The sequence below is a fragment of the Ammospiza nelsoni genome, chromosome 15 (genome assembly GCF_027579445.1).
Source record: "Ammospiza nelsoni isolate bAmmNel1 chromosome 15, bAmmNel1.pri, whole genome shotgun sequence".
In the NCBI taxonomy this organism is placed as follows: domain Eukaryota; kingdom Metazoa; phylum Chordata; class Aves; order Passeriformes; family Passerellidae; genus Ammospiza; species Ammospiza nelsoni.
The window spans coordinates 11,057,735-11,081,290 of NC_080647.1; the positions used below are offsets into that span (position 1 = coordinate 11,057,735).

Here is a 23,556-nt window from a genome sequence, read left to right on the forward strand (position 1 = left end):
TGTAAAGTAATTTAAAAAATGTATTTTCTGCTGAGAAAAGGCATTTCTATCTGCAGAAGGACCAGATCAATCACAAAACCACCATTTCTGGGCCAGTGCCCTCAGAATGGGCACATTTCTGCTACAGCCACTCTTAACTCTGCGGCTGAAAAATCTCTGCAATGTTGGGGTTTGGAATCCATTCACTTCTGGCTGGTTTGGCATCTCTGCTAGTGTAACACAGATCTTTGTCCTCACTAGGTGGTATTCTACCTCCCAGCAGGCTGAATTTAAATCTAGCAATTAGCCTTAGCTGTGAGTCCCCACATCAGCAGCAGGCAGCCTGGTGCAGCACACACCATGCATGGTTCTTGCTGCACTGGACCCTCACAAGGAACATTCACAGTCTGGAAAACGTGGTGAGAAAGAGTCATAAGTGAAGGAGAAGAGTAGGAGTAATTCCGCATTCAGTTCTAAATTTGTGTCAAGTGTGGGATGAGGTTTAAAATAAGAAAAGATAATAGTTGGGGTTCTGTTGTTTCTTTCCACCTCTTAGTAAAGTCATTTTTGATCCTACTCTTTGCTGCTTTAAGGACATAAAATCAAGCGATTGATCTTAGCTGAAGTGTTTCATGAGTTAAAATTAAACTTGAAAGTTGGCAGGAGGTGTTACTTGCGCTTGCATTTATTTCTAAGGTTTTTTTCTCATGTCTGACCAGAAAAAGGTAACATGCCAATGTCTCTTAGTGGTTTAAACAAATAAGCACGAGGTCTAAAAAAAGGAAAGCAGTTAGTGCTTTCTGTGTACAACCACTGCTTTCAGAAGTCTCTTTTATATCTGCTGCCTGTGAGTATGACTCCAGTTTTACTCAACAATATTGTGCATTGTTGGGGTAGGAGGGATCAGGGGAAGGGATTTACTAGCTTGGTTTTCTCCTTGGAGGGAACTCCTGCAGTATTCCTGCCTGGAAACCAGGAATGACATGGGGAATGGCACAAGAGTAAGCCTTCTCTTTCCCTATAGAATTCAGAAGATTTGTTATTCAGAAAGTCAGTTGATCCACAGTAGAAAGCTGTAAAGGCTGCACAGTGCCCATCCCTGAATGCTCCCTGTTTTACAGGGTCCTTTCTGTGCTCTTCCCTGCACTGTTGCTGTGGACAGCGCCCAGGCAACAAGGGCAACACCTTAAAAAAAAAAACAAAAGCAACTCTTTAACTCTTTTCTCACTCAGAACCACCCTTTTGGGGTATCATGTGCAAGAATTATCTCAGCCTACACAGGATTTCTCTCCTCTGTGCAACTCTGGCTTCATGTTTGTAGACAGTATTTTGCACTTGTGTATTTTAATGAAATCCAGAAGAAGAAACAAAAATTCATTATATTTTCCTTTTTAGTGTATTAGGGTTTGGGTTGTTTTTTTTTTTCAAACCTTGAGATTTTGGATTTAATTTAATTTAGATCTTGTTCAGTTAAGATGAGGCCCACAGCTTTAGAGAACTGGGAGCTGTCTGCAACTTAGCTTGGCTGTTCCTGTTACACATTTTATTGCATCTTGCTCTGCTGGAAGGTGTGATGCTTCCAGACTGGTGGTTTCTTTCTCGTGGTTTACTGGTGAATCATAAAGGTCTTGCTCCATTGTATTCTGATCTTTTTTATTTACTGATAATACACACTCATGGCCCTCTAGTTTAGCAAAATTGATTTTATAGAAAATAAATAGAAGAACAACTGAAGGATCATTGTTTATCTTTAAAATTTATTATCTGATATATTTGCTTGTTATTTGTGATTGATTTGGTTTCTTACATTGCACTTTAGCTTTTGGATTATGTACTTGAAAAGTGTTTGGCTACTGAGCCATCTGTCTTTGCAATATCCTAAATAATCAAATTATCCTAAATAATCAAAATAGTAAATTTTGACTTGTTTTAGAGAGGGAGAGGACTTGAAGGAACCCATTGTGGTGAAGCAGTAATGTAGCCTTGCATCAGCAAATGTATTTTCGTTAAAAATAAAATGTGACATTTTTGAGATGCAAGGTAATTAATTTAACTACATTATGGCTTCTTCTAGAAGGCCCTACCCCTTCCAACATGAAGCTGCAAATGACTGACACAGCTGAGAGTGAGCTGACCACTGTTGCAGGAGTAGCAAGAACTGAAAGTGTAAAGGAGGCCTAGAGCTTGAACCGTCTTTCTTCTGACTTCAGAGCTCTGATCCTCAGAGCTCTCTGAAACGTACAGATTATGAATACCCAGGAGAGGAAAGATCATTCATTCAGTCCATCAGCCTCCAGTGGATTTACAAAGCGTGTCTGATGAAGTTCTGTGCAGCACCCACCTCTCTGCATCTCCCCTGGAGGGGGTGAGCAGTCACAGCATCTCTGCTGAGCTTGGCTGGCTGAGCACCCTGGGCTGGCTGGGAAATGAACTGCCCTGCTGTCCAGCTTCAATTCCTTTTCATAACTATAGGTAAAAAATAAGTGTGTGATTCAGACTTTGGCTTCAGCTGACCCACGGGTCGAGCTGCTGTTGTTTGTTTTTGTAATTACTATAGTTACCCTGGAGCTCTCTGGGCATTCAGGTATTTTAACTGCCAAAAGCCAGAAATAACTAGTTGGAATAAAAGTGTTAATAGTCTGATGGCTGTGTGTGAGTCACAGCCACGGTGGCCTTTAGACAAAAGAGAGATTGCTCTGAGTGCAGCACCAGAGAAAGCCCTTCCTCTCTGCAGCCTTACACACTCACTGCAGGTCAAACTTAAACTTCCTTACTCACAGCACAAACAGCTCTTCCATTTACACAGTTTGACCTCCCACAGGCCAAGCTCCCTTAACACAGAATCATTTAGGTTGGATAAAAACCCTCAAAATCATGGAGTCCAACCAGTTAACCAGCACTGCCAAGCCCACCACTAAACCATGGCTCCAAGTACCACATCTGCATGTCCTTTAAATACCTCCAGGGATGGTGACTCCACCACTTCCAAATAATTAAGGAATCATTGCAGGACTTGAAGAAGCAAACTCTGCCTCACTCTCTCTGCTGAACCAGGGGAAGACTACCCATGCAGAAAGAGGTTAATTGTGCTGCTGGTTTCGTATGGCACATTTGCAAATCAAAATTATTAGATGTCAAACATTCAACATCCCAGAAGATTTCCATGTCCCTCTCATGCACATGTTCATGTTCATGGTGCTTGCTGGCCTCTTGGTGCATGGCTTTTGCTTTAGAAGAGGAAGTGTCCCTTCAGTTTCCTACCATACCAATGTGTATGTGTAAAAATACATACTGTGCATAGCATTCTTCTGAAAAAAATGTTCACTTTCTCTGAAGCAAGAAGATGGTTAAATAGGAGTATTTCCCTTAGTCAAAAATGTTCACTTTCTCTGAAGCAAGAAGATGGTTAAATAGGAGTATTTCCCTTAGTCAGAGTCAAAATTCTCCTTTAATCTTGCCAGATGCTGCTCACACTTTGGGTAGTGAAAATGGCAGGGAAAACTTGGACAATAGTAAAAAAATAATCAGGCTCAATTCCTTAAATTTCAGTTTAAATGAGGTCAAAACTATTCCTGAGCTTGCTGTGAAGCATGTGCTTAAGAGCTTTCTGGAACTGGGACCTAAGCTTGAAGAGCAAATTATTTGGTCATGAATGATTGGACATTTTTTGGTACCCTCAGGAAACAGCCTTTGACAGAAGAGTTTCTGTCAGGCTGAATTTCAGAAGTTTTCTTTTGGACATGAGAGGTAGAGACTCCTCTAACTGTGCTGAGTTCTCTGGAGTTTCAGGATCTGTGCGGAGTGTTTGTTTGCTCTGTGCTCACACAGCCTTTATCTCACATCACTTTTTATGGGATTCACTTAGCAAAACCAGCCACTGTGAAGTTCACAGTTCTGCTTCCAGCTCCTGCCACCATTGTTGAAGTGAGGGGAGAACGACCATCCTATCAACTCATCGAACTCAAGTTTATTGATCTATCAGCCAGTTTAAATAATAGTGTTAATGAACTTCATGCATATTCCAAAATCCAGGTTTATGATAGGCTAACAGAGAAAACTCTAACCACTCCTTTTGTTTTACAATACCGTTGATTGTTTACACAAAATAAAACCAGTGTTCCCACTGTGATATGAACGGTTCCCAAAACTTCCACATCTGTTCCCAGGGTGCCATCTTTTCCCAGAGAGGGTGTTTCACTTGTTATGGGAAGACTGCCTGAGAACCTTACTGTTTATACAATGATGCCCGAGAGAGTCTAATTGTTTATAGAAGTCAGGCTGGGAACTGCTTTGGAACTGCTTCACAGCTACCTGTTACTTTTCTCTCAATTGCATGGCTTCATGGCCTTTTTCTTCAAGCCATGCCTGAACTAAACTCTCCACACACCATCCCTGCTCTGCAGGCAGGGCAGATCTGTGGAGTTTGGGTGTCAGAAGTGACAATACAGCAGCACAGCTTCCTGCTCCTGGAACTGGGTCAGACAATGACAGCAAGGGGTTGGTGAAGAATGAACCTTCACCAATCTTCAAGACTGGGACAGGAAGTTCTTGTCTCTGTAGCCAACCTGCCTTTTGCAGAGAATTTCAGAAACTTTATGAGAATGCACACAGACTTTCAGGATGATGTAACATCTTTGCTGATGTGCAGTTTTGATGTTGCTGTGAGGGAGCCCCTGGGTTTGTGTGGTAGGGCACAGTGTGTATCAGGATTGATGTCACTGGCCCAAGAGCAGTGGATGGAAAAACACTGGCATGCTTTGTGATGGGTAATGAAACTGTAAGGGAAAAGATCTGCAGCCTGAAGGAGTCTGAGTAACAGGTATTCTCTTCTGGGTTTTCTTTTCCTGGTGTAGTAGAGAAAAGCCTGAGCTTACAGGGAGCTGATCTGCAGTGTTTTACATCTTGTTGTGGTGGTGTTTATTTGGGTTTTTTTGTTGTTGTTTTGGTCATGGTAAGCTCTCACACTTACACTCCATTCGTTGTGCCTGGTAGACTCCCTGAGTGCTGACCTACTTCACAGGTGCTCACCAAAGTGTGAGCTCCTGCATGAGTACATACCTGGTCCTTTTAGGTGGTATCAGCCATATCTGCATGTTTGCTCTTAGATCAAACTCTGTCTGGGTTTGAGTTGTGGCTGTAGCCATAGCTCAGAGTCTGTGAACACTGAGAGCCCAGGGAAATCCCACGTGCATGAGAAGCTCCAAAGACTCTGTTAATGTGCATTATTCTCAGAGTCCTTGGGAAAACACCTGGTAGCTGCCTGCTGTACCACAAGTAAAATACCTGAGTTCAGTTGTTGGAAATAAGGTGTGGTGAGAAAGATTAATGACTTAGCCCTCGGATACCTTTTAATGTGTGGGTTAACAGAGGCCCTGTGTTGTGACAGTCCATCACTGTCTTTTTGACCTACATGACTGTGGCAGGAAAAGAGGATTGCATGCAGCACCATTGATCACAGGCTGCAAGTTCTGTTCAGTCTGAGAGCACTAGTAGTTTTAATTTCAACAGCTCCCCCTCATGATACTTCCCCAGTCTAGTCCAGTCATCCTGAGGATATTTCTCTATAAAGAGCATTAATTCACATAGTGTTAACACAGATTTTTATGATATTAAATAAGAAGGTATAAATCTTTGAATTGAATTGGGATTTCTTGGTCTCTTTTTTTGCCACAGGTACTTCTCCTTTTATTTCCTTGAAATACAGTTTCATTAGCTGATGTGCAGTGATTTACCATTAAGTGAAGTTTTTAGGATAAATGTGGTGCTTAATTTCTGCTAACAGGCATAGTTTATATCCATCCATAAATATCAAGGCATTGCTGTAGCTTAATATACAATTACTCATGTTCTTTATGTTACAATTTTTTTGTTAAAGAGGTATCACTGTGAAAAGTTTGCTCTCCCCCAGCAAGGATTATTTTATGTGACTTGAAGCAAGTTGCATTTGAATAGAATTGGAAAAATATACAAAAGCGTTTAAACACTTTTAAAAGGGTTTTAAATTAATGAATTATATTAAATTACCTAGGCGGGTTTTCTTTGTTAATTTTTCACTGTTTGGGTTGCAAATTTCTTTTTATAAAAACTTATTCAAAATTCCAGTTTGTTTGACACTTCCTATGTAGAAAGCAGTAAGTGAAATATATGTTGGAGCCAGAATTTGATGCAAGCAGATAAACAGTGCAGTCCAGCACTGCTTCCTTCTGCTGCTGGCTGTGCACTGAGGCTCACAGGCTCAAGGGTTGCTCTCTTACTGTATTTTACAATTACATTATAAATCACATTTGCTGATACGTATCACTAACACCCTGAATTCCCCTGAGGCTGAAAACCTGTGAATGGTGTCTTTGCACAGAAGTGTTAAGTGTGTTGAACTTCTGTGTTAGGACTTGTTTGCAACAGAAACGTGACTTGGCTTTGGGACAACTCTGCTTTTGCTGGGCAGGAAGATCCAAATTTTTATTTCTTACTCATTATGAAACTCACTGGTGCTGGGAACAGCACAGCTCCAGCTCCAGCTGCAGCCCTGGGAGAGCTGTTTTCCCTGTCCTGTCCAAGCCGTGCCAGGGAGGGAGGCTCACACCTCCAGCAAGGTGACCCAGCCCGGAGGGGAAGGGGCTGATGGCTGGGCTGGGCTGGACATAGCCTGAGTGTTCCTTGGAGTGTGCCAGGGGATCTCCAGCTGGCACTGCCAGTGGCCAGAAGAGTACAGAATTACCATTTTCATTCAAGGATCCTGCCCACCAGGTGCTTTATCTTCAGTTGTTCAAAGGAATATCAGTATCCTACTCCAGACTTCAAGAAAGGAGAGTCAGAGGCAGCCAAGCTGTGAGTGAGTCACACAGGAATACACTAGCACACATCTTGTACATAGTGATTTTGAGTACTGATGAGTAAAATACAAGAAACAACTAAAGGCTTGCTTAGAAAAGGCTTTGTTTGAAGTACATTTCCTTAATTCTTTGGGAGATCCCAACAGATCTGTTTAATGTTGTGCTGAAAGCGTCTAATCTGTCAATGTCACCTGTAAAGGCTGCTAAAAGTCAATTTAAGATGGAACAAAAGAGATGCAGAAAGGCATCAAAAGATGCAGGGAAAAAACGATGCAGCTCAGCCTCAGTGGCTGCCCAGTGTCACTGGCTGTGCTGGAGCAGGGGCAGAGGAATGGCTGAGGAGGAGGGGGAGGCTTGCACAGCCATTGCCTGCTCTCATCATCCCAAAGGATCAATTTTCAGACCATTACCTACTTTCCCACACACGCAGACACACACACATCACTGATCCAGAGAGGATTTATAAGTTACCATCTGAGGAATCACTATGAAAACACAGACACCATTTGCTTCAGGGTTGTTTGTGGTTCTCCAGTAATGGCTAATGCCAGAAACAGCCCCAGCCCAGTTGTCCTACTGGGGACAATGTATAATGCTCTCAGCTTATTTTTCTCTAAGGCCCAGCTGTGTCTTTGGGCTCCTTTAAATCTGTCTCCAGCTCAGTGAGAGCAGAGGCTCTCTCCGTTCTGAGCCAGCCCGACAGACACAGCTATCTAGCGAGCCAGACTAGCCCTCTCCAGCACAATCGCAGGAAGTTATTCCAAGCCTCAGACAAATCCCATTTCTATCTCTGGAAGAGTAAAAGGTCAAAAAACACGAGGCTGTAGCTGTGCCAGCAGCAGCAGCCCCAGCCCACGGCGGGGCTGAGCAGAGGGGACGCGGGCCCAGCGGCTGCTCCCACTGAGCTCTGCCTCCTGCCAGGACCAGGGGCTGCTGCCCGTGTGCCTCCAGGAGCCCCTCCAGGGCTCTGAAAAGGCTTCAGGGGCTGTATCGTTCCACCAGCAACCCCAGGAGAGGGAAGAAAATGCGTAAGGACCGGGTTACCAAAGCAGACTTTCCCTGGGAGTCAGCGGAGCTCTCTGGTCCCGCCTACCATATTACTGTTGGCCTCCAGCCACATCCCCATCCTCTCCCAGCAGTAGGCAGCTTAATTAGCACAGCTCCTGATTAGCTCTTGCCCTCTGCTTGCAGTGCACTAGCAAAACAGGAGGTTTCTAGGGCTCTCTGCAGTTCTTTAGCAGCAGCCAGAGGTGCCAGCTGTGAGCTGCCCAGGCCAGCTGTGCCCGTCACACCCTGCTTTGGGCACTGTGCTGTTGCACTGGCAGCTCCTGCAATGGCAGCAGGGATGTGAGGCATTGTCTGTCATCATTCCTCACTGTCCTCATAGGATTTCAGTAACGGCCTCTTCCCTCCTGTTGCTTTGCTGGCTTTTCTGCTTGGCTTCAGCTGAGGAGACACCTCCTAACAATGCACACAATGGCCAGCCCAGGGCCGATGATTCAGAGTGTGATGGGGCTACTCCACCCCTAGCAAAAACTAGGTCTCATTTTGAGAAGCCCTTGCTGGAGGAGCTGTGCCTTCCTCATGCTGGGAGCAGGGGTTTATGCTCAGCTTTCTGCAGGTTGTGCTGTGTGGGAGCTGCTGGGGGTGAAGCTGCTCCTCTGTGACATCCTCCCCTCCATTCTCTGTATGGTCCCCACAGTTCTTTTTTAATTTGTCCTTCTTCCTTCAGCTTTCCTGCTCCTCCCATTCCTGCCTTTCCAATCTTCTTGCCCATTGGGAATCCCCTACTCTCTCTTTCTAGCTCTCACTTTACCTCTGCCTTTGAAAACACGTATTATTCTGTAGTCTTGCTTTGCTCCTAGAACATAAACACCCTTGAAGTGACCTCTCTAAAGAAAGCCTGCATCCCTTCTCCCATCACTACCTACAAGCACCAACAGGCCTGTTGATACCCACATGCTGTCACTCCTAAAATAACATCAGGCAGGAGCCTAAATGGCAGAGCTAGGGAGCAGAACATTGCCTGCTAAAACAGAAGTGGATTTGAGACCTGTTATAAAAAGAATAATCTGCATGGCTCCCAAGCACCATATTTCAGCTGAAGACTGAGTTTCCACAGGGAAATTCTGCTTTGCTTTTGTCTAACAGGCTGAGCACTGTAGCTCCAGTGCAGAGTCAAGGATGTTGCACATGGTTTCTTTGTTGTGATGTGTCTGTCTCCACACCCTCCCTAAGATAAATGCTCTGAGCAGGGCTTTCCTGGCCAGTGAGGGCACTGACTGTGCAGGATTTGCACTCTTTGATACGAGCTGAAAGCGCATTGCTGGGCACAAACCTTCAGGTATTTAACCATTCTGTGGCTGGGGCATCATTGGTGAGAGGAAGAGGAGAACTCAGCAGTGACTGGGAGTGCAGTGTCCTCAACGCAGGAGGAGAGCCCTGTGGATCAACTCTGCTTGCACATTCAGCTGATCTATGGAGAGCTTTGAATTTTTATGAGCCTGCATTTTGGTTGGAGCAGATCTTAGTGAGTAATGCTGTCTTGGCATTTCTGCTGCTGGTTTCTCTGTCTTCATTAATCTTTCCTATAGGATTAGAAGCAACAAAACCCACTTCAAAACTGAAAATTATTTCAAAATTCAGCAGAGGAACTCCAAGGCAGCTGGAATTTCACTTCAGCTCCTATTTTGCAATTCAAGTTGACAGCATTCAAGCAGTTCAAGTATTAGCATCAGCCACACTTGCATTTGCTTCCTTCAGAAGCATGTGCAAGCACTGCAGACTAGGCAGATGGCTGTACACTTTTGGCTTTGAAGATCTATAGAATTTGGGCTGGCTGAGGTATGGTTTTAAAGCCAATTGACCAGCTCTTCCCATCAGAGGAAAGCAGAACACACCTTGGTCATGGCCAAGGGGACATGGGCCTTTCATCCCAGCACAGCAGCCTGGCCTCACCAGCTGGTTGGGGTGGCACCATCCTGGGCAGCCTCACTGCAGCCTCCTGGGGCTGAGTCACATGGGGTTCAGATGCCCTGGGTGTGCTTCAGGGTCGCCCCAGACATCAGGACACAGGGGGGACAAGTGCACAGGTGTTTCCCTCAGGGCAGAAGGTGTGTAGGTGACCGTGCACAAAGGTGGTGGCACTGTCCTGCCATGACTGGCTGGGAGGGCACAGCTCACACTAAAGGGAGGCAGGGGAACCAGCAGGAAAGGGGATGGCCAAGGAGTTTGTGCAGTTCTTCATATTCCCCATTTGCCTGCATCCCTGGCATAGGAGAGGGTGTCTGGGTGAGGCATGACAGACCTTACAGCCCTTACCCTTCATGGGATGCAGCAGCCTGGGTATGAAGGATCCCTCATTCTTTAGCTGCAGACACCAGGAGGGCACAAGAAAGCTCTCCCTGAAGCACATCCCATCTGTCTGTGTTTTTCCCCAGTGCCTGTTCAAACAGCACCAGCAGCAGAGGCAGTGGCACAGGAGCAATCCAGCCTCGATGCCTTCTCCTCCTTCCTGGTCCCTTCTCTGGCTGCTGCCAGGGAGCCCTGGGGAGAGAAAGCAGCCAGCAGCATGCACAGAGCAAATGATGCATCACAGTCTGCATCCACATCCTTACTGCTCCCTGGTGACCTCATTTTCTGGGTGTAGCTCAGAGTGTATAAACCACACACACACAAAAAAAAAAAAAAAAAAAAAAAAAAAAAAAAGAGGATAGGGAAGGGAGGAGAAGAGATAGAGAAGAAGTTGCAGAAAAGCAGAAATAAATGCTGTATTTTTGAAAATGCCTGTGGAAAAACCCAGCTGGCTCATTGTCCTCACTTTTGTAACAGTAACATTGATCCTATTTCACCATCCCACAAGCACATATTCTTGATAACTTTACTGTTTAAAAAAGACCTAGATCCAGATAGGCTGCACAATATCACTGCCTTCAACCACGTTTACCAGTTTACATTACTAAGAATCTGGATTTTGGTGTTTCATAGATTAGTGTGCTGACAGGTTGAAAAATGATAGAAAGGGAGCTATTACCCTTCTCCCACATTGCTCATATTTAAGACATTGCTGAGCACATTAATTGCACGTTGTTCCCAATACATCAAGCTGAACTTTCATTTCTGAAATCTGTCTTTACTCCCAAACTGTTCCACTATTTGTGGAGTTTGGCAGTGAGTTTTACTCTTGCTGTACTCACAAAAAAATCTGCATTACAAATCCCTGTCAACTGACTGAACATAACCCCAAAGAGAAGGCACCTGCTCAGGAAAGCTGGCTTGTCCTCTTGCAAGCTGCATCTTCATCAGCTTGCAGCAATGAACCCTTCTGGGTGTGAAATCCATGAAGTTCTGCAGAAATTAGCACTTTTATTTTTTACTCTTTCTCTCTCTTCTGTCAGGGGGGTGTTGCTCTCCCTGGCATCAGCAGCCCTGCCAGGATTCCACATGTGGGACCTGGCCTTTCCCAGCACAGGGAGGACCTGAGGAGCAGCTCCACTCTGCCCTTCCCTTGCCCATGGTGCTCACCCAGGGCAGAGCAGGCAGTGGGGGGCAGAGGTGGGTGCCCAGCCAGGCAGGGCAGTCTTTGCATTACCCCTCATCCTTTCAGTGCCACAATGAGTCTGAGCCTTCTGCACCACAGGGACAGCAGGGCAGTGCCCAGTGCTGGCTTAGGCACATTGCTGAGTGGCACCAGTCTGCTGCCCACGGGCCAGCAGGAGGAAGCTGGTTTGGGGCATCCTGAAGTTTCTGCCTGCATGTGTACTGTGTGGTCTGAGATCCTCAGTGTCCAGGCAAAGCTGGGTTCAGCAAGTCTGGGGCATTTCCTATGAAATAAATCATGGTCCATAGTTGTTTTAATGGTGCTGTGATCAGAGTGCAAGCCTGTAAATACGCTGGGATGCCAGAATTCAGAGTGTTAAAGTGTGCAGCATGCCAGAAGTAATTGTTTTCCTTCTGCAGCCTGTTGTATTCAGATGTTGAGGAAATGATTTAATATTTCTGAACATGTTGTGATTTCATCATTTGGTTCAGCAAGGGAAGTTTGAGAAGTCATGGAAATGAAGATAAACTTTACATATGCTCTTAGGACCCTATTTGCCATGCAGAGTTTTTTCAATATACAGAGCTATAGCATATGCCCACCCTGGCCACATTCACCTCTCCACATCCAGGCAAAAGCTGCAGCAGTAACAGGGGCTAAAAAAGCTTAACCTACATGTGATTTGCAATGGGGAGAACTAGTCTCAGGATGTGAGAAGAGAAAGGGCTGATGAAGAGGATGCTTCCTCATGAGGGTAAAAAGAGATGCAGACACTGATCTCCTGTCTGGTGACCAGTAAGAGAACCAAAGAACAACGTGAAGCTGTGTCTGGGTAGGTTTAGGTTGGATATCAGGAACACCTTCTTCACCCAGAGGGCGGCTGGGCACTGGACCAGGCTCCCTGGGGAAGTGCTCACAGCACCAAGGCTGCCAGAGCTCAGGAACTGTTGGGACAATGCTCTCAGGCACACGGTGGCTCTTGGGGATGGTGCTGTGCAGGGCCAGGAGCTGGACTCACTGACCCTGTGGGCGTTGTGTGGATCTGGGAGCAGCACAGCTCAGGAGCCAGGTGCAATCCACAGTCCAGGTTTGTGCCCTGCTGCTCATTCCCAGCTCCACCGGAGCATTCTGCTCCACGGGCTGCTGTGAAGAAGGCAGAGCCCTGAGGCAAGCAGCACAGGCCTACAGAATTTCACAGGCAGCAGCAGTGCCTTCCCAGAGCTGAGCAGTTATCTCCTGAGCAAGGGAAGTTTACACAAGCCATGTTTGCATGCTCGAGCTGACTTTAACCAGCTGACTTTGTGAAACACACCTAAAACATAAAGGAAAGCTGAGCTCACAGGGTGCTATTTCTTCAAACCCTTCGTCCTGAAACCCCTTTCCTTGGATGACACGCAGGGCCCAACATAACAGAAAAAGTACTGACAACTCAGAGAGAATTCTTAAACAAAAAAAAAAAAAAAAAGAAAACCTGGCAAAAGGAGCATTGTTTATATGTTTCCTAACATTTATGCATTTTAAAATAAAAAATGACAACCAGTGAATGCTGTACATTATGAGCCATGTGACTGATGACCACTTTTGCACAAACTAAGGAGAACAAAAAAATAAGTCTAAAAATATTTAAAAACTAGCTCTGCCTCCTGTCAAGTATAAAGCAGAGACTATTTTAAGACAGCTTTTAAAGAAGTAAACCCAGGTCTGGAGATGTAACACTGCCTAGAGAATAACTAAAGGTTAAGCATCACAATTTAGTTGATGAGAAGACAGGTGAAAACTGCAGAAGTGCAATCAAAATAGAATTATAAATTCCCTAACGTAGCTGGCTTTCTAATAATGTACTTTGAAATGAACAAATTGGTGCAAAAAACAGCTATTGAGCACTTTCAGCTACCTTCAGTGTTTTGAGGTTCAACTCAATTCACTTTAAAGGAAGCATGGGCCACCTAAACATAGCCCCTTTCAGAAACATCAGCACTTGCATATATGCAATGTAGAGACTTCACCCAGCACATTCCACCGTCTGTTTTGGTTTACGCCTTGCCCACACACTTGGTGTGCTCTTAAATACAATTATAATATTTACTAAATAGGTCTGACAAATAACTCTTAGTTTATAATCTGGTTTGTTTTCTGTAAATATTCACCGAGGGAATCTGGCCAGTGATGACTGGCTTTGGCTGAGCATCTGAATCACACAGCACTGCTTCCAGTTGGAGGCTGCAGAGACCTGATTGCTCAAACCACATTTCTGGGACACATACAGACCCTTCCAAACTTCACTTTATTTCACCATAACTCGTTTGTTTTCTGGTTGCATTCCAGCAGCTCTCCCAGTGCACCAGACACCCTCTGCTCCTGCAGGAGCCCTGGCAGCCCATCGTGGTGCCTGGCTTGCCACTCTGCCTGTGTGGCTGTAAGAGCTGGGTGTTTGTGTTGCACAAAGCCTGCCCTGACCAGGTATGGCCAGGGTAAAACCTGTGGGGGCAGCCTGCCTTCCCCCTCACAGGGGCTTTTACCATGCCTGAAGTCACCAGCAGATATTTGCTCTTTGGCTGGAGAAAAATCAGTTTTGGGCAGCCTGTGCGCAACCCACAAAACCCAGGCTAGAGCCACGAAGGGAGAGTTCATCCTCTGATGTGGTTGGTAGAAATGCTCCTCGTAAGTCCAGAGGCAGATTTCCTTTATTCAGATAATTTTTTCATATCATGTTTCCATTTATGGGAATCTCTGAATTTCTCAAAGCTTCCTGTCAAGAGGAGGACCTGGCCCCCTCGGAGCAAACGGGAGCTTTGCCATTTGCATCAGTGCAGTTTAAATGTCACTGCAAAGGCCGGGTGGTTCCCACGGGACTGATTGCAGGCCAATACACAGATCCCAGAGGAGATCTCTGAGTCAGTGTACCTTGGAGCCTGCAATTAAATCAGTGCCCTGCTCCTCATGCCTAAAACCAGAGCTCATCTGGATACTATATAGCTGCTCTTGTGAGATTGGACCTATTCCTATTTTTCTTTCTATCTCTGTCCATATGTGCAGAAAGGTTGATTCTTATTTTCAACAAAAGTGACCTGCTCTCCACAGCAAGTCCTCCCACACATGTGTGCCTCCTCCCTGTTTTGCTGCCTGCCTCCCTCACACTTCCTTTCTCCAGGCAATTTTAGGAGTGAAATGAAGTGCAAAGGTCAAAGTCTTTGCAGCCGTGAAGTCAATAAGGATGTAAAAAAGAGCAGCCCAGATTTGTCCTGAAGGGGATGTGGAGGATACAGCTCTTTACTCCATGTGCACCCGGATCAGCTGAGCAGGACACTGAACGTGGGGGCATTTCCTGAACCTCATTGTTATGATCAGGCAAAAGTGCTACAGCCTAAACATTTGCAGCTTTTATTCTGCTCCTGCTGGCTACTCTGCTTTCCTTCATTAGGTCTGACAGATTTGCTGAACACTTAAAAAAAAAAAAAAAAAAAAAAAAAAAGTGGTGTTGTTGTCCCTTACTAAAAGAGTCACTTTGCCCAATTTCCTGTTTATGCTGGAGCTGCAGCATCATGTGAGCACAGACAGTTGTAGATAGGCTGGCGACTGTTGCTGACCTCACACCACATGTTCAGTTAACAAGGTGAAACAGCAAAATTTGCTCTGTTTGTGTAAAGAATACTGAGAAAACCGCCAATTCCAAGTAAAACAGAGGGAGAGGGACTCCCGATAGCCTGAGGCAGGGCGCAGTCTCCAGGCAGTTTTTTCTGCTCTTTAACTGCTTTGCACATCTGTATTCACACTGTGCTGCGAGTGACAAGAAAGGGGATTAGCCCCTACTCCTTTCCTTAGCGAAGCAGGTTTGGAGTCCTTCCATAAAAGCTATTAGTTTAGCAAATTTGCTCAAAATTAGTCCAAACTTCAGTCCCTTTGGTATATGCATTTTCCTATACTCGTTTCCAAAAATGACTGAAGACTCCTGTGGCTTAGTTATTATTCAGTTCTTCAGCAGATGCTTATATCCGGCATTTGTATTTCAGAGCTGTTGTTTCTTAAACAACCTGGAGCAACCTATTTTTCATTAAGATCTCAAAGATCCGTGCAGTCTTCCAAAAATACTTTAAGACTGCGCAAGACTTTTGGATTAAAGCCATTCTAAGAAATCAGAATTTACTTCTATTCAAGATTTCATCTTATTCCTTAAGTTAGTATTAAAGAATTTATTGTGAACAAGCCAGGGGGATCTTAAGAGTTTCCAGACCATTTTACACAAGTACTTTTAATGTAAAAGTAGGAATTCCTATCAGGCAGCTTAAAGCTTCAGCAGCATTTTTTCCACTTAGAGAAAACAAAGTTAATGGTTAAATCCAGGAAGACCTGTCAGTGTATTTTTTCCTTTCTCTCTGTTTTCAGCTTGTATCTGTAAAAGATCCAATCCTGCATCCTGAGAAATCCAAATTTTGTTTTTTAACTGACCAGAGGAGTGGCACCAAGCCAGACCAGCAGTTCTGTGTCCACCAACCTCTGCCACCTTATCAGCTAATGAAGGGTTTCAGATGCAAAAGTGTCCCTGCAGATTGGCTGAGGCTGAACACACAGATGGGAGTGCATCCCTGTGGGTGTGTGGAGAAGCAGTCCGAGTGTCAGGAGCACAGCACAACTTCAGAGGCAGGTGTATCCTGTGACAGGTGAACACATCTCAACATATGGAGGCTGTAACCATGATGTACTGGTTGTCAAGTGCTTTAGGATTCAAAGGTGAAAAAAAGCACTCCAGAAACTTAAACTGCATTCAGGATGATAACAATGTTATTTTAAATGCTACGTACAAACATGCTGTGAGGGAATATGGAACTAAAATTCTTGGCTAGCAGGCGAGGCTGTAAACATCCTCATGTAAAGAGTCCTGCCTGTAAGTCTTCACTGTCAGGGAGCTTAAATGCTTGCAGAAATGTGGCAGCAGTCAGAAGGTGTCGTTTGAGGGGCAGCTTAAAGGAATTAGTGTGTCACAGTGCCAGTACTTGGGAAGGAAAATTGCCCTGGAGGAGCAGAGGGCTCTGGGTGGGAGGAGGTCCTTGAATAGCAATAATCACTGCAGTGCTGTCTTCTGCTGCTGGGAACTCTGCTCTGAGCTCTGACCTATTTTACATCCCCACTAAAAGTGAAAAGGGAAGACAAAATGAAACAGAAGATATGAGGCTGCTCATGAGGGTGCTCATGATGTGAGTCAAATCCAGCCCTGGTGCCCAGTACTTTGGTACCTCCTGCCTGGCATCACAGCATGCAGGGATACAGGTGGGACAGGCTCCATGTGCCTGCTCAGGCAAGGTCAGCTGGCCAAAATCAGCTCCCCTCCACCCAGGACTTGTGTTCACCCATTGCATCCTCTTGATGAGAGCTGGTGGTCCACTAGAAGTGCTGGCAGCCCAGATGGAAGGTGGCCATCCTGGGGCCAAGGCTGTTCCCAGACCTGTGCAGATATCACACCACGGCTGCTTTTCTTTTCCTTAGCCTGATTTTCCATCAGTTCTGCAGATCACTTTGGGCACAGCTTTACAGTGATGCTGAGTCACAAAAATTCCAGTTGTTTCCTGAAAGCGAGTGAGATTGTTTTTACCATCTTGTTAGTCCCAGGGAGCCACAGCCAAGTGCAGCTGGGGAGTTACTTCATTTTTTTGTCTCTTCCTGGTGCCCCACAGATGCTGTCAGGTTTGTTGGCTGGCCCTGGTCCCTCGGTGCTCCTGACAAAGCCCCCTTGGCCACAAGCCTGTCCCTGGGAGGTGCAGCCCTTGGGGCACAGCCCCTGGGGTGGCAGGCAGCACTAATTTCATATTGATTGATCCTTATACTTTCTGCACATGAGCGCAAAGAGGCCTGCATGTATTTGCAGGGCAACTGTTCACAAGGAAAGCCCCAAGCTTTCAACACCACTGCTGTCAAAATAGAGGTGAGATGCCCTGGGCTGGCAGTGGGGCGGGCACTCATTGGCTCCATGCCTGTTACAGGATGTCACTGCTAAAGAAATGCATTGGAAATTGATTGCCCTCCTGCCACCACTCCTCAGGCGTTGTGCTGCTGTGTGTTTCACAGGCAAGGCTTTATCTGCCTAAAGCCATCTCCATAGCCTGGGACAGTGGTGGGCAGTGAGCTCTGTCAAGTGATGGGGTGACAGTGAGGTCCTGCCTGCCCTGCAGGCTCAGGACAGGACCCTGTGAGGCCATTTGACGTGTATCAGGGTGAGGTGGAGCTGTGTGGTTTTCCGCTGTGGCAGTGTTTGTTGTAGCCGGGATCAGTCAGTGAGCTCTTCCCCACAGCAAGATCTTGTGGGATAAGATAGTCCATCATCATCCTCCCCGGTGAACTCCAGGGACCCATGTGGGCAGCACAACCACAACACCCACATTTTCTCTCTGTGGGAGAGCCCCTTGACACCACCCACCAGGAGCCATGGGGAAAGCAAGGAGGGCACAGCACTGCTGATCCTCTGCAGCCCACACAGTCCTGTGAGCAATTCCTATCTGCATGAGGAGCAGAGGGATGCTGTGCCACCCTGCCAGTGTCCTCAGGGAAAACCTCTCATCAACATGACTGTCAGGAGCACAGTTCTTTATTGCCCTTACTAAATGATAGGGCACATTAGTGAAAAAGATTATATTTCTTTGTCCAAATGTCTGGCTCCTTTCTCCCTCCCCAAAATGAAGCGGTTTCATTATTGATTTTACCTTCAGAACTTTTCTTATCTTCTGCAAATATTTTAAGAACATAAAATTCCCAAGTTTTTGGGTCCCTATGACTTTGACCCTCCATGCCCAAACAAACCCATTAGAGTAACAAAGAATCTTCATGTTTATTAAATAGCAGCGACGCACTCAGATACAGATGTTTGTTTATGTAAGCACCATAAATATTATGGATTAGGATGTAGAGCAGGCAATGGCAATGTGTCTAGGTTAGCAGGCAACATATGACTGCGGGATTTTGTTCTACTTTTTTTAAAATGTGTGTCATCTTTTCTTCATAAACCACAGATTCCTTCATGTAAAGAAACAGAAACAAAGGACATGTCTCTGCTTCTACAGGATGTCCTCTGAGGTGCTTTATTACAAAGCTCTCGTTGCACTTAAAGTGCAGGAAATTTTCTGACTGGTGTTTTTAGTCAATTAACATAGCTGTATCACCTTGAAAGGAAGAAGGTGTTTCCCCCTGTACTACGTACCCATCACATCTCCTCTGAGGGTTCACGGTGACTTTCTTGAAACAGGGTTCATTTAGAGTGATTCTGAAACTAAACAGTCAGAACGTGGCAGATGGAAATCCATTGTGAGGCTGCAGCCTGTCCTGAGCTCGCTGTGGGACAGCCCTTTGCACAGGGTGAGCCAGAGCATTTGTGCCAGTCTCTGTGGAAAGTTGTTTTATATGGAAACACTGCTTAGCTCTGAGCTTTTTCCCACCAGAGCTGAGCCCCAGCCTTGAGAAAGCAGAGGTGCAGTGGGCATGAACAGGCAGGGAGAGGGAGAGGGAGAGCCAATGCCTTTCCAGCACAATTGAGAATGCCCTCAACTTCCAGGCACCCAAGCCAAGGGAGAAAAATTACTTCAAAAAATATCTTATTTTGTTCTCTAGGTTAAATAGAATTACGTGCCCGTGGAGGCAGAGGAAGGGCCTAAGGGAGGAGTATCCCTCTCTGAAATTGAGTATTTATTGATTTTTCTTTCCCAGTCATAAACCATGAGTTTCAGCCTCTCACTACTGAAGACATTTGTGAAAGCTGAGTGGAAAATACAAGAGACAAAATCCAAGAGAAGCATTAAACCAGTAAGTGATGGGCAGTGAGCTCATCTGCTCCCAGAGTGCTCCACAGGGACAGACTGGAAGGGACAAGCAGGCAGCCTCATCAGCAAGAGATTAATTATGCAGAGCTGATAGGTGCTGCAGACCAACAGCCACAGCTGAAATAGCAAAACCAGAACTCCAGTTGGGGGACAGGCTGGGTGGTTTAAGTGTGGGGGTCTTTTTCATCTGCTTTCTGAGAGTGAATAAATCAAGGGTTAAAGCCAAGCACTGCAGGCTGCCAAGGTGTGAGCCCTTCTGCAAGGGTCCCACATTCTGAGGAGCATGTGCTGCATGGAACTGGCCCTTTGCTCTGCAAAGAGTGGCACAAAGAGCTCCCAAAATGTCTTCTTTGAACACAAGGATGTTTGCTGGGAGCTGGTCCCAACTCCTTGCCAGTGCACAGATTCCTCTTGCAGGACCCTGCTCTGCAGGCAGGGAACCTCTGTTAACATACATGGTCTCAGTGGGCTTAGAATCAGCTCCTTACAAACCTGACTACATATGAATTTTAACTTCCTCTTTTGGGCTTTTTATAGGAAATGCTATAAAGTTCCGCTTAACTTCTTTTTTCCACAGGAATATGTTTAAAAACTGTTCTTTAAAAAAGACAAGCTGTGAAAACTTGTCTCGAGTGCTGGCACTCCCATGGGACTATCATCCTGCAGCTCTGCTAGTTCTCTTGCCCCAAGGGTGGTGGCTTAGTCTGTGGGCCCACAGGAGGAGCACTGTGCACTGAAGCTCCCAGCCCTCACCCAGCTGTGGGAGAGAAGCCATGCCAAACCCTTCTCTGGTGGGATTTGCTGCTTTCCCCTCTCCAAGGGATTTTGCAGGATGAGAGCAGCTCCCAATACTCAAACCTTTTGCAGTCGTTCCTATCAGAGAGTCTCAAACTCTTCTTTGAGTACCAGAGGCCCTGCAGCAGGCATGGGGATCAGCACACGTCCTGTGCCACGTCCTTGCAGCCTGTCCTGGCTGCAAGGGCACCAGGCAGGCAAGGAACCAGCACACAGCCACCTTCTTTCTGCTTCACCCTGACATCCCCTTTGCTGCATTCTGTAAAATGAAGATTTATCCTCATGGGGGAGTTGTAAGCATTAATATAGCTGGTCAAGAATTTCACATTTGGTTTGTTGGTTGTTCTGTGTTTTGTTGTTAAAACCAGAAAAAAATCAAAACTCACAGGGCAAATTAGATTTCAGGCCAATTTACCTCACTGAGCTTGTATGTCCTCTAATAAATTATTTAGATCTCAAATACTGGATATGTTGTACAAACAAATGAGAACATGGTCTTCAGGCAGAAGGTAAGTGATGAAGGTCCTTGGATAAACCTTTTCAGCTTTCATTCTGCCCTGTTCAGTAGCCAGCTGTTTTTCAGCTCAGAACAGGTTTGCCCATGGCTTTTGGCAGACAGTGCTGAGGTAGAGCAAATGCTCACATGGAAGAGCAGCCCTCTAAACCTCACACCACTCATGCAGCAGAAGCAGATGTCAGATTGTGGAAGGAGCAATCTCTTTCTTGGAAACCCTACTGAAGTGGAAACAGAGCTGTTCCTCTTTCTTTTAGATGTGACTCTGGTATTCCCAAAGTCAAAAATTCAGGAGCAAGATGAAAACACTGATAGCTTGTGTTACACAAAGGAATGTGCTGGCAGCCAACCAATGCTGCTGCAAATTCTTTCTTTCTTTTGGCATTGAACTGTTTCACTTACGAAGGGCAGATGAAAATTGTTCTAGATTGATGTTGGCTCTTGTCTGATGGTAGTTGTGTTTCTCTGATACAGCCTTCTCTCTAGTGCCCACAGGGCTTTTGAGGAGGTGTAAACTTCTAATCTTCCTATCACTCCTTCATCAAGAAAATAATGATTTCAGGAGGCCCAAAAATAAATGTAATAGTTTGGATGGAATAGCCTGGATGCCTAGAACCTTTTCATGGTGTAACTGAGGAGCCTAAGCTGAATGCCAGGAATCAGTACCTATTGAAGTAAGTGCTTCATCTCAGCCATGGGAGTGCAGTCTTTCACCTTAAATTGATCCACATTCTCTTGTAAATTTGGCAGCGTGTGCAGCTCTAGACTAAATATTGGCAGATACTATTGGCTCTGACCAGCTGAAATAAATCCCTCCTCACCACAGCCCAGCCACCCTGGCCCTGCTGCCTCCTTGGGTGTCCCCACTGGCCTCAAGCCACTGCAGGTGCTCGCAGGGTCTCTCTTAGCCTGGTACCAACACCCTCAGCAGACACAGGGAAAGGAGGAGGCAGCCTTGTGGCTGGAAAATGGTAAAAAGGAAACTAATGAGGATGTACAGCTGTGTAAAACCCACCCTGCTCTGCCCTGGGGCTGGGGACTGGAGACAGGGACAAGGACTGTGAGGGGCCAGGCAGCCTCTGCACCAGGATGTGTGAGCTGCTGAGGCCCTGAGAGATGAAACTGCTGCTGCTGACTTGTCTGGCCAGGGCTTGTCTCTGCTGAGCTCCCAGTGACCCCAGTGTGCTGCATCCCCTACCCTGGGGAAAGGAGGTGTACAGCAGATTGCAGGCAAATGCAGGAAAATGAGGAGAGGATATTTGACTCAGGGATAAGAGCCTCCTGCTGAAAGTGTGCCAGAACAAAAACCCCTGCTTTGCCTATGCCACAGAACAGGGCAAGTCCTGTGTATTGGCAATGGCAAGCCTGCTCCTGTCCAAAACCCCTGTGCACTGTCACTCAGCATTGTAGGATAAGCAAAAGGGTTTTGGAGTCAACATTTTATGAGTAAAGGCACATACTGGGGAAAGTTTCAGAATGGAAATTAATCTGAGGAGGCAGTGATGGGACTGGGTAGGTCAAATATGAGAGGATGTGTAAAAGATGGTCCTTCAACCCTACCCACGCAGGTAACTGTGTCATGTCAGAAGCTGATGCCACTTTTTCCTTAGAAAGTGGAGGACAGAAAAAGAGAGCTGGGGGGTGTGCAAATGCAGTTTGATGGTACAATGAAGCTGACGTTAAGAGCAAGCACACAGGGAAGAGGTGTTCTCATCTCCTCCCACCCATCTGCGCCCTCCCTGGTGCTGGGTGCCTGTGTCCAGCCAAGGCTGTGGGCTAGCAGCACTCCCCATTTCCCAGTGTTGGGTGAGGCAGTGTCTGCTGCTTTTGCTCCCTCAGACAACTCTTTGGCGTCAGGCATAGAACATCTCTGGCACATGGCAGCAGGTGAGCTCAGGTGGTTCCAGCAGACTCCCCATTGTCCCACGTACTGCCACTCTGCCATAGCACCTGATTTGAAGAAGGCTTGAGTGCTTGAAAGTGTGCAAATATTGATTCACCTGCGCTGCTGGCTCAGGCTGCCATCCCTCTCTGCCTCTCCCTGCCCTGTGCTCCAGGCTCAGCAGTGGTTGGCAGTACAGCCAATATTTGCTTTGCTCCCTGTAGTGGGATAGAATATAAGAAAATAAAGATAGTGTAGAAAGTAATCTTACCCCTAAGGAGTTGCAGCTGGGTCAATTATCAAAGATTAGGAACAGGCCTGACTTTAACAGGCCACAGCTGTAACCAGTGAGAAGAAGAGTGCTATAAAAGAGTTGGGTGGCCCCTTGAGAAGGGAACAGCATCAGTTGGCTGCTTTGTGAAGAGGACTGAGTCAGTGCTCTGAGGAGATGCCCATGAGAAAACATCAAGAAGGTATGGAACTTTTGCAAGGAGACAACAGCATGGAGCCCCTGTGATAAGATGACAACAGGTCCCTGTAGCTCCATGAGGCTAAGAGCGCATCAATGTTTGGGACACTCCATGGTGCCACCCAAGGCTGTTGACTTGCCTGAGCTTGTGGTCCCACCAAAGGGCAGTTCCTCTGTCTCACTGTGCCCCTTCTTTCCTGCATGTGTCTGTGTCACCCCACAAGAACAATCTGTTTGTTTTTCAGCTGCCCAGGGCGGCCTGGCTGCCTGGGCCCCACCGCTGGCCTGGGGAAGGTGCTGAGGCCGCCCTGTGGGAGAGGAGCGGGGCCCACCCTGCCTGAGGGCTGCAGATCTGGGCAGCCATCTGCCATTGTTTCCCCTCAGTCCTGCTCTCACGGCTGCTCAGCTGTGATAGCTGCTGTTCTCTCCCAGAGACCCAGCCCTGCTCTCCTTTCCCATCATGAGCTCTCTGATAGGGCACCTCTCCATGTCCAGCCTGGCAGGGCCAGCCCCATGACAGAACTGCTCAGGCTGTGTCCCCAGGTTAGCAGGCAGCTCCTCGGGGACAGATCCAAGCATGGCCCCTCACACAGACCCCAGCCAGCCTTGCCTCCTCATGGAGGCACCATGGGCTTTCCCTCCAAGCACAGCAGCAGCTTTCTCTGTTCTCTCACCAGCTGCCTGGGTTGTGCTAAAGGCAGCCTACACACTCCTTTAGAATCATGAAAACCAAAGTGCTTGG

The 23,556-nt window shown here is 46.4% G+C and overlaps 1 protein-coding gene across 3 annotated transcripts in view; it reads left to right on the forward strand.

The window, feature by feature from the left end:
- GAB3 (GRB2 associated binding protein 3) overlaps positions 1-23,556 on the forward strand; it is a 65,642-nt gene that overhangs the window by 17,962 nt on the left and 24,124 nt on the right. The window contains exon 1 of one of the 3 annotated variants that reach the window (XM_059482966.1): positions 22,749-22,818. The exons of the other annotated variants lie outside the window; for them this stretch is intronic. The gene's annotated coding sequence lies outside the window, so the exon portion shown is untranslated. Of the gene's footprint in view, positions 1-22,748; positions 22,819-23,556 lie in introns of those variants that run through there. 3 annotated transcript variants of the gene reach the window in all.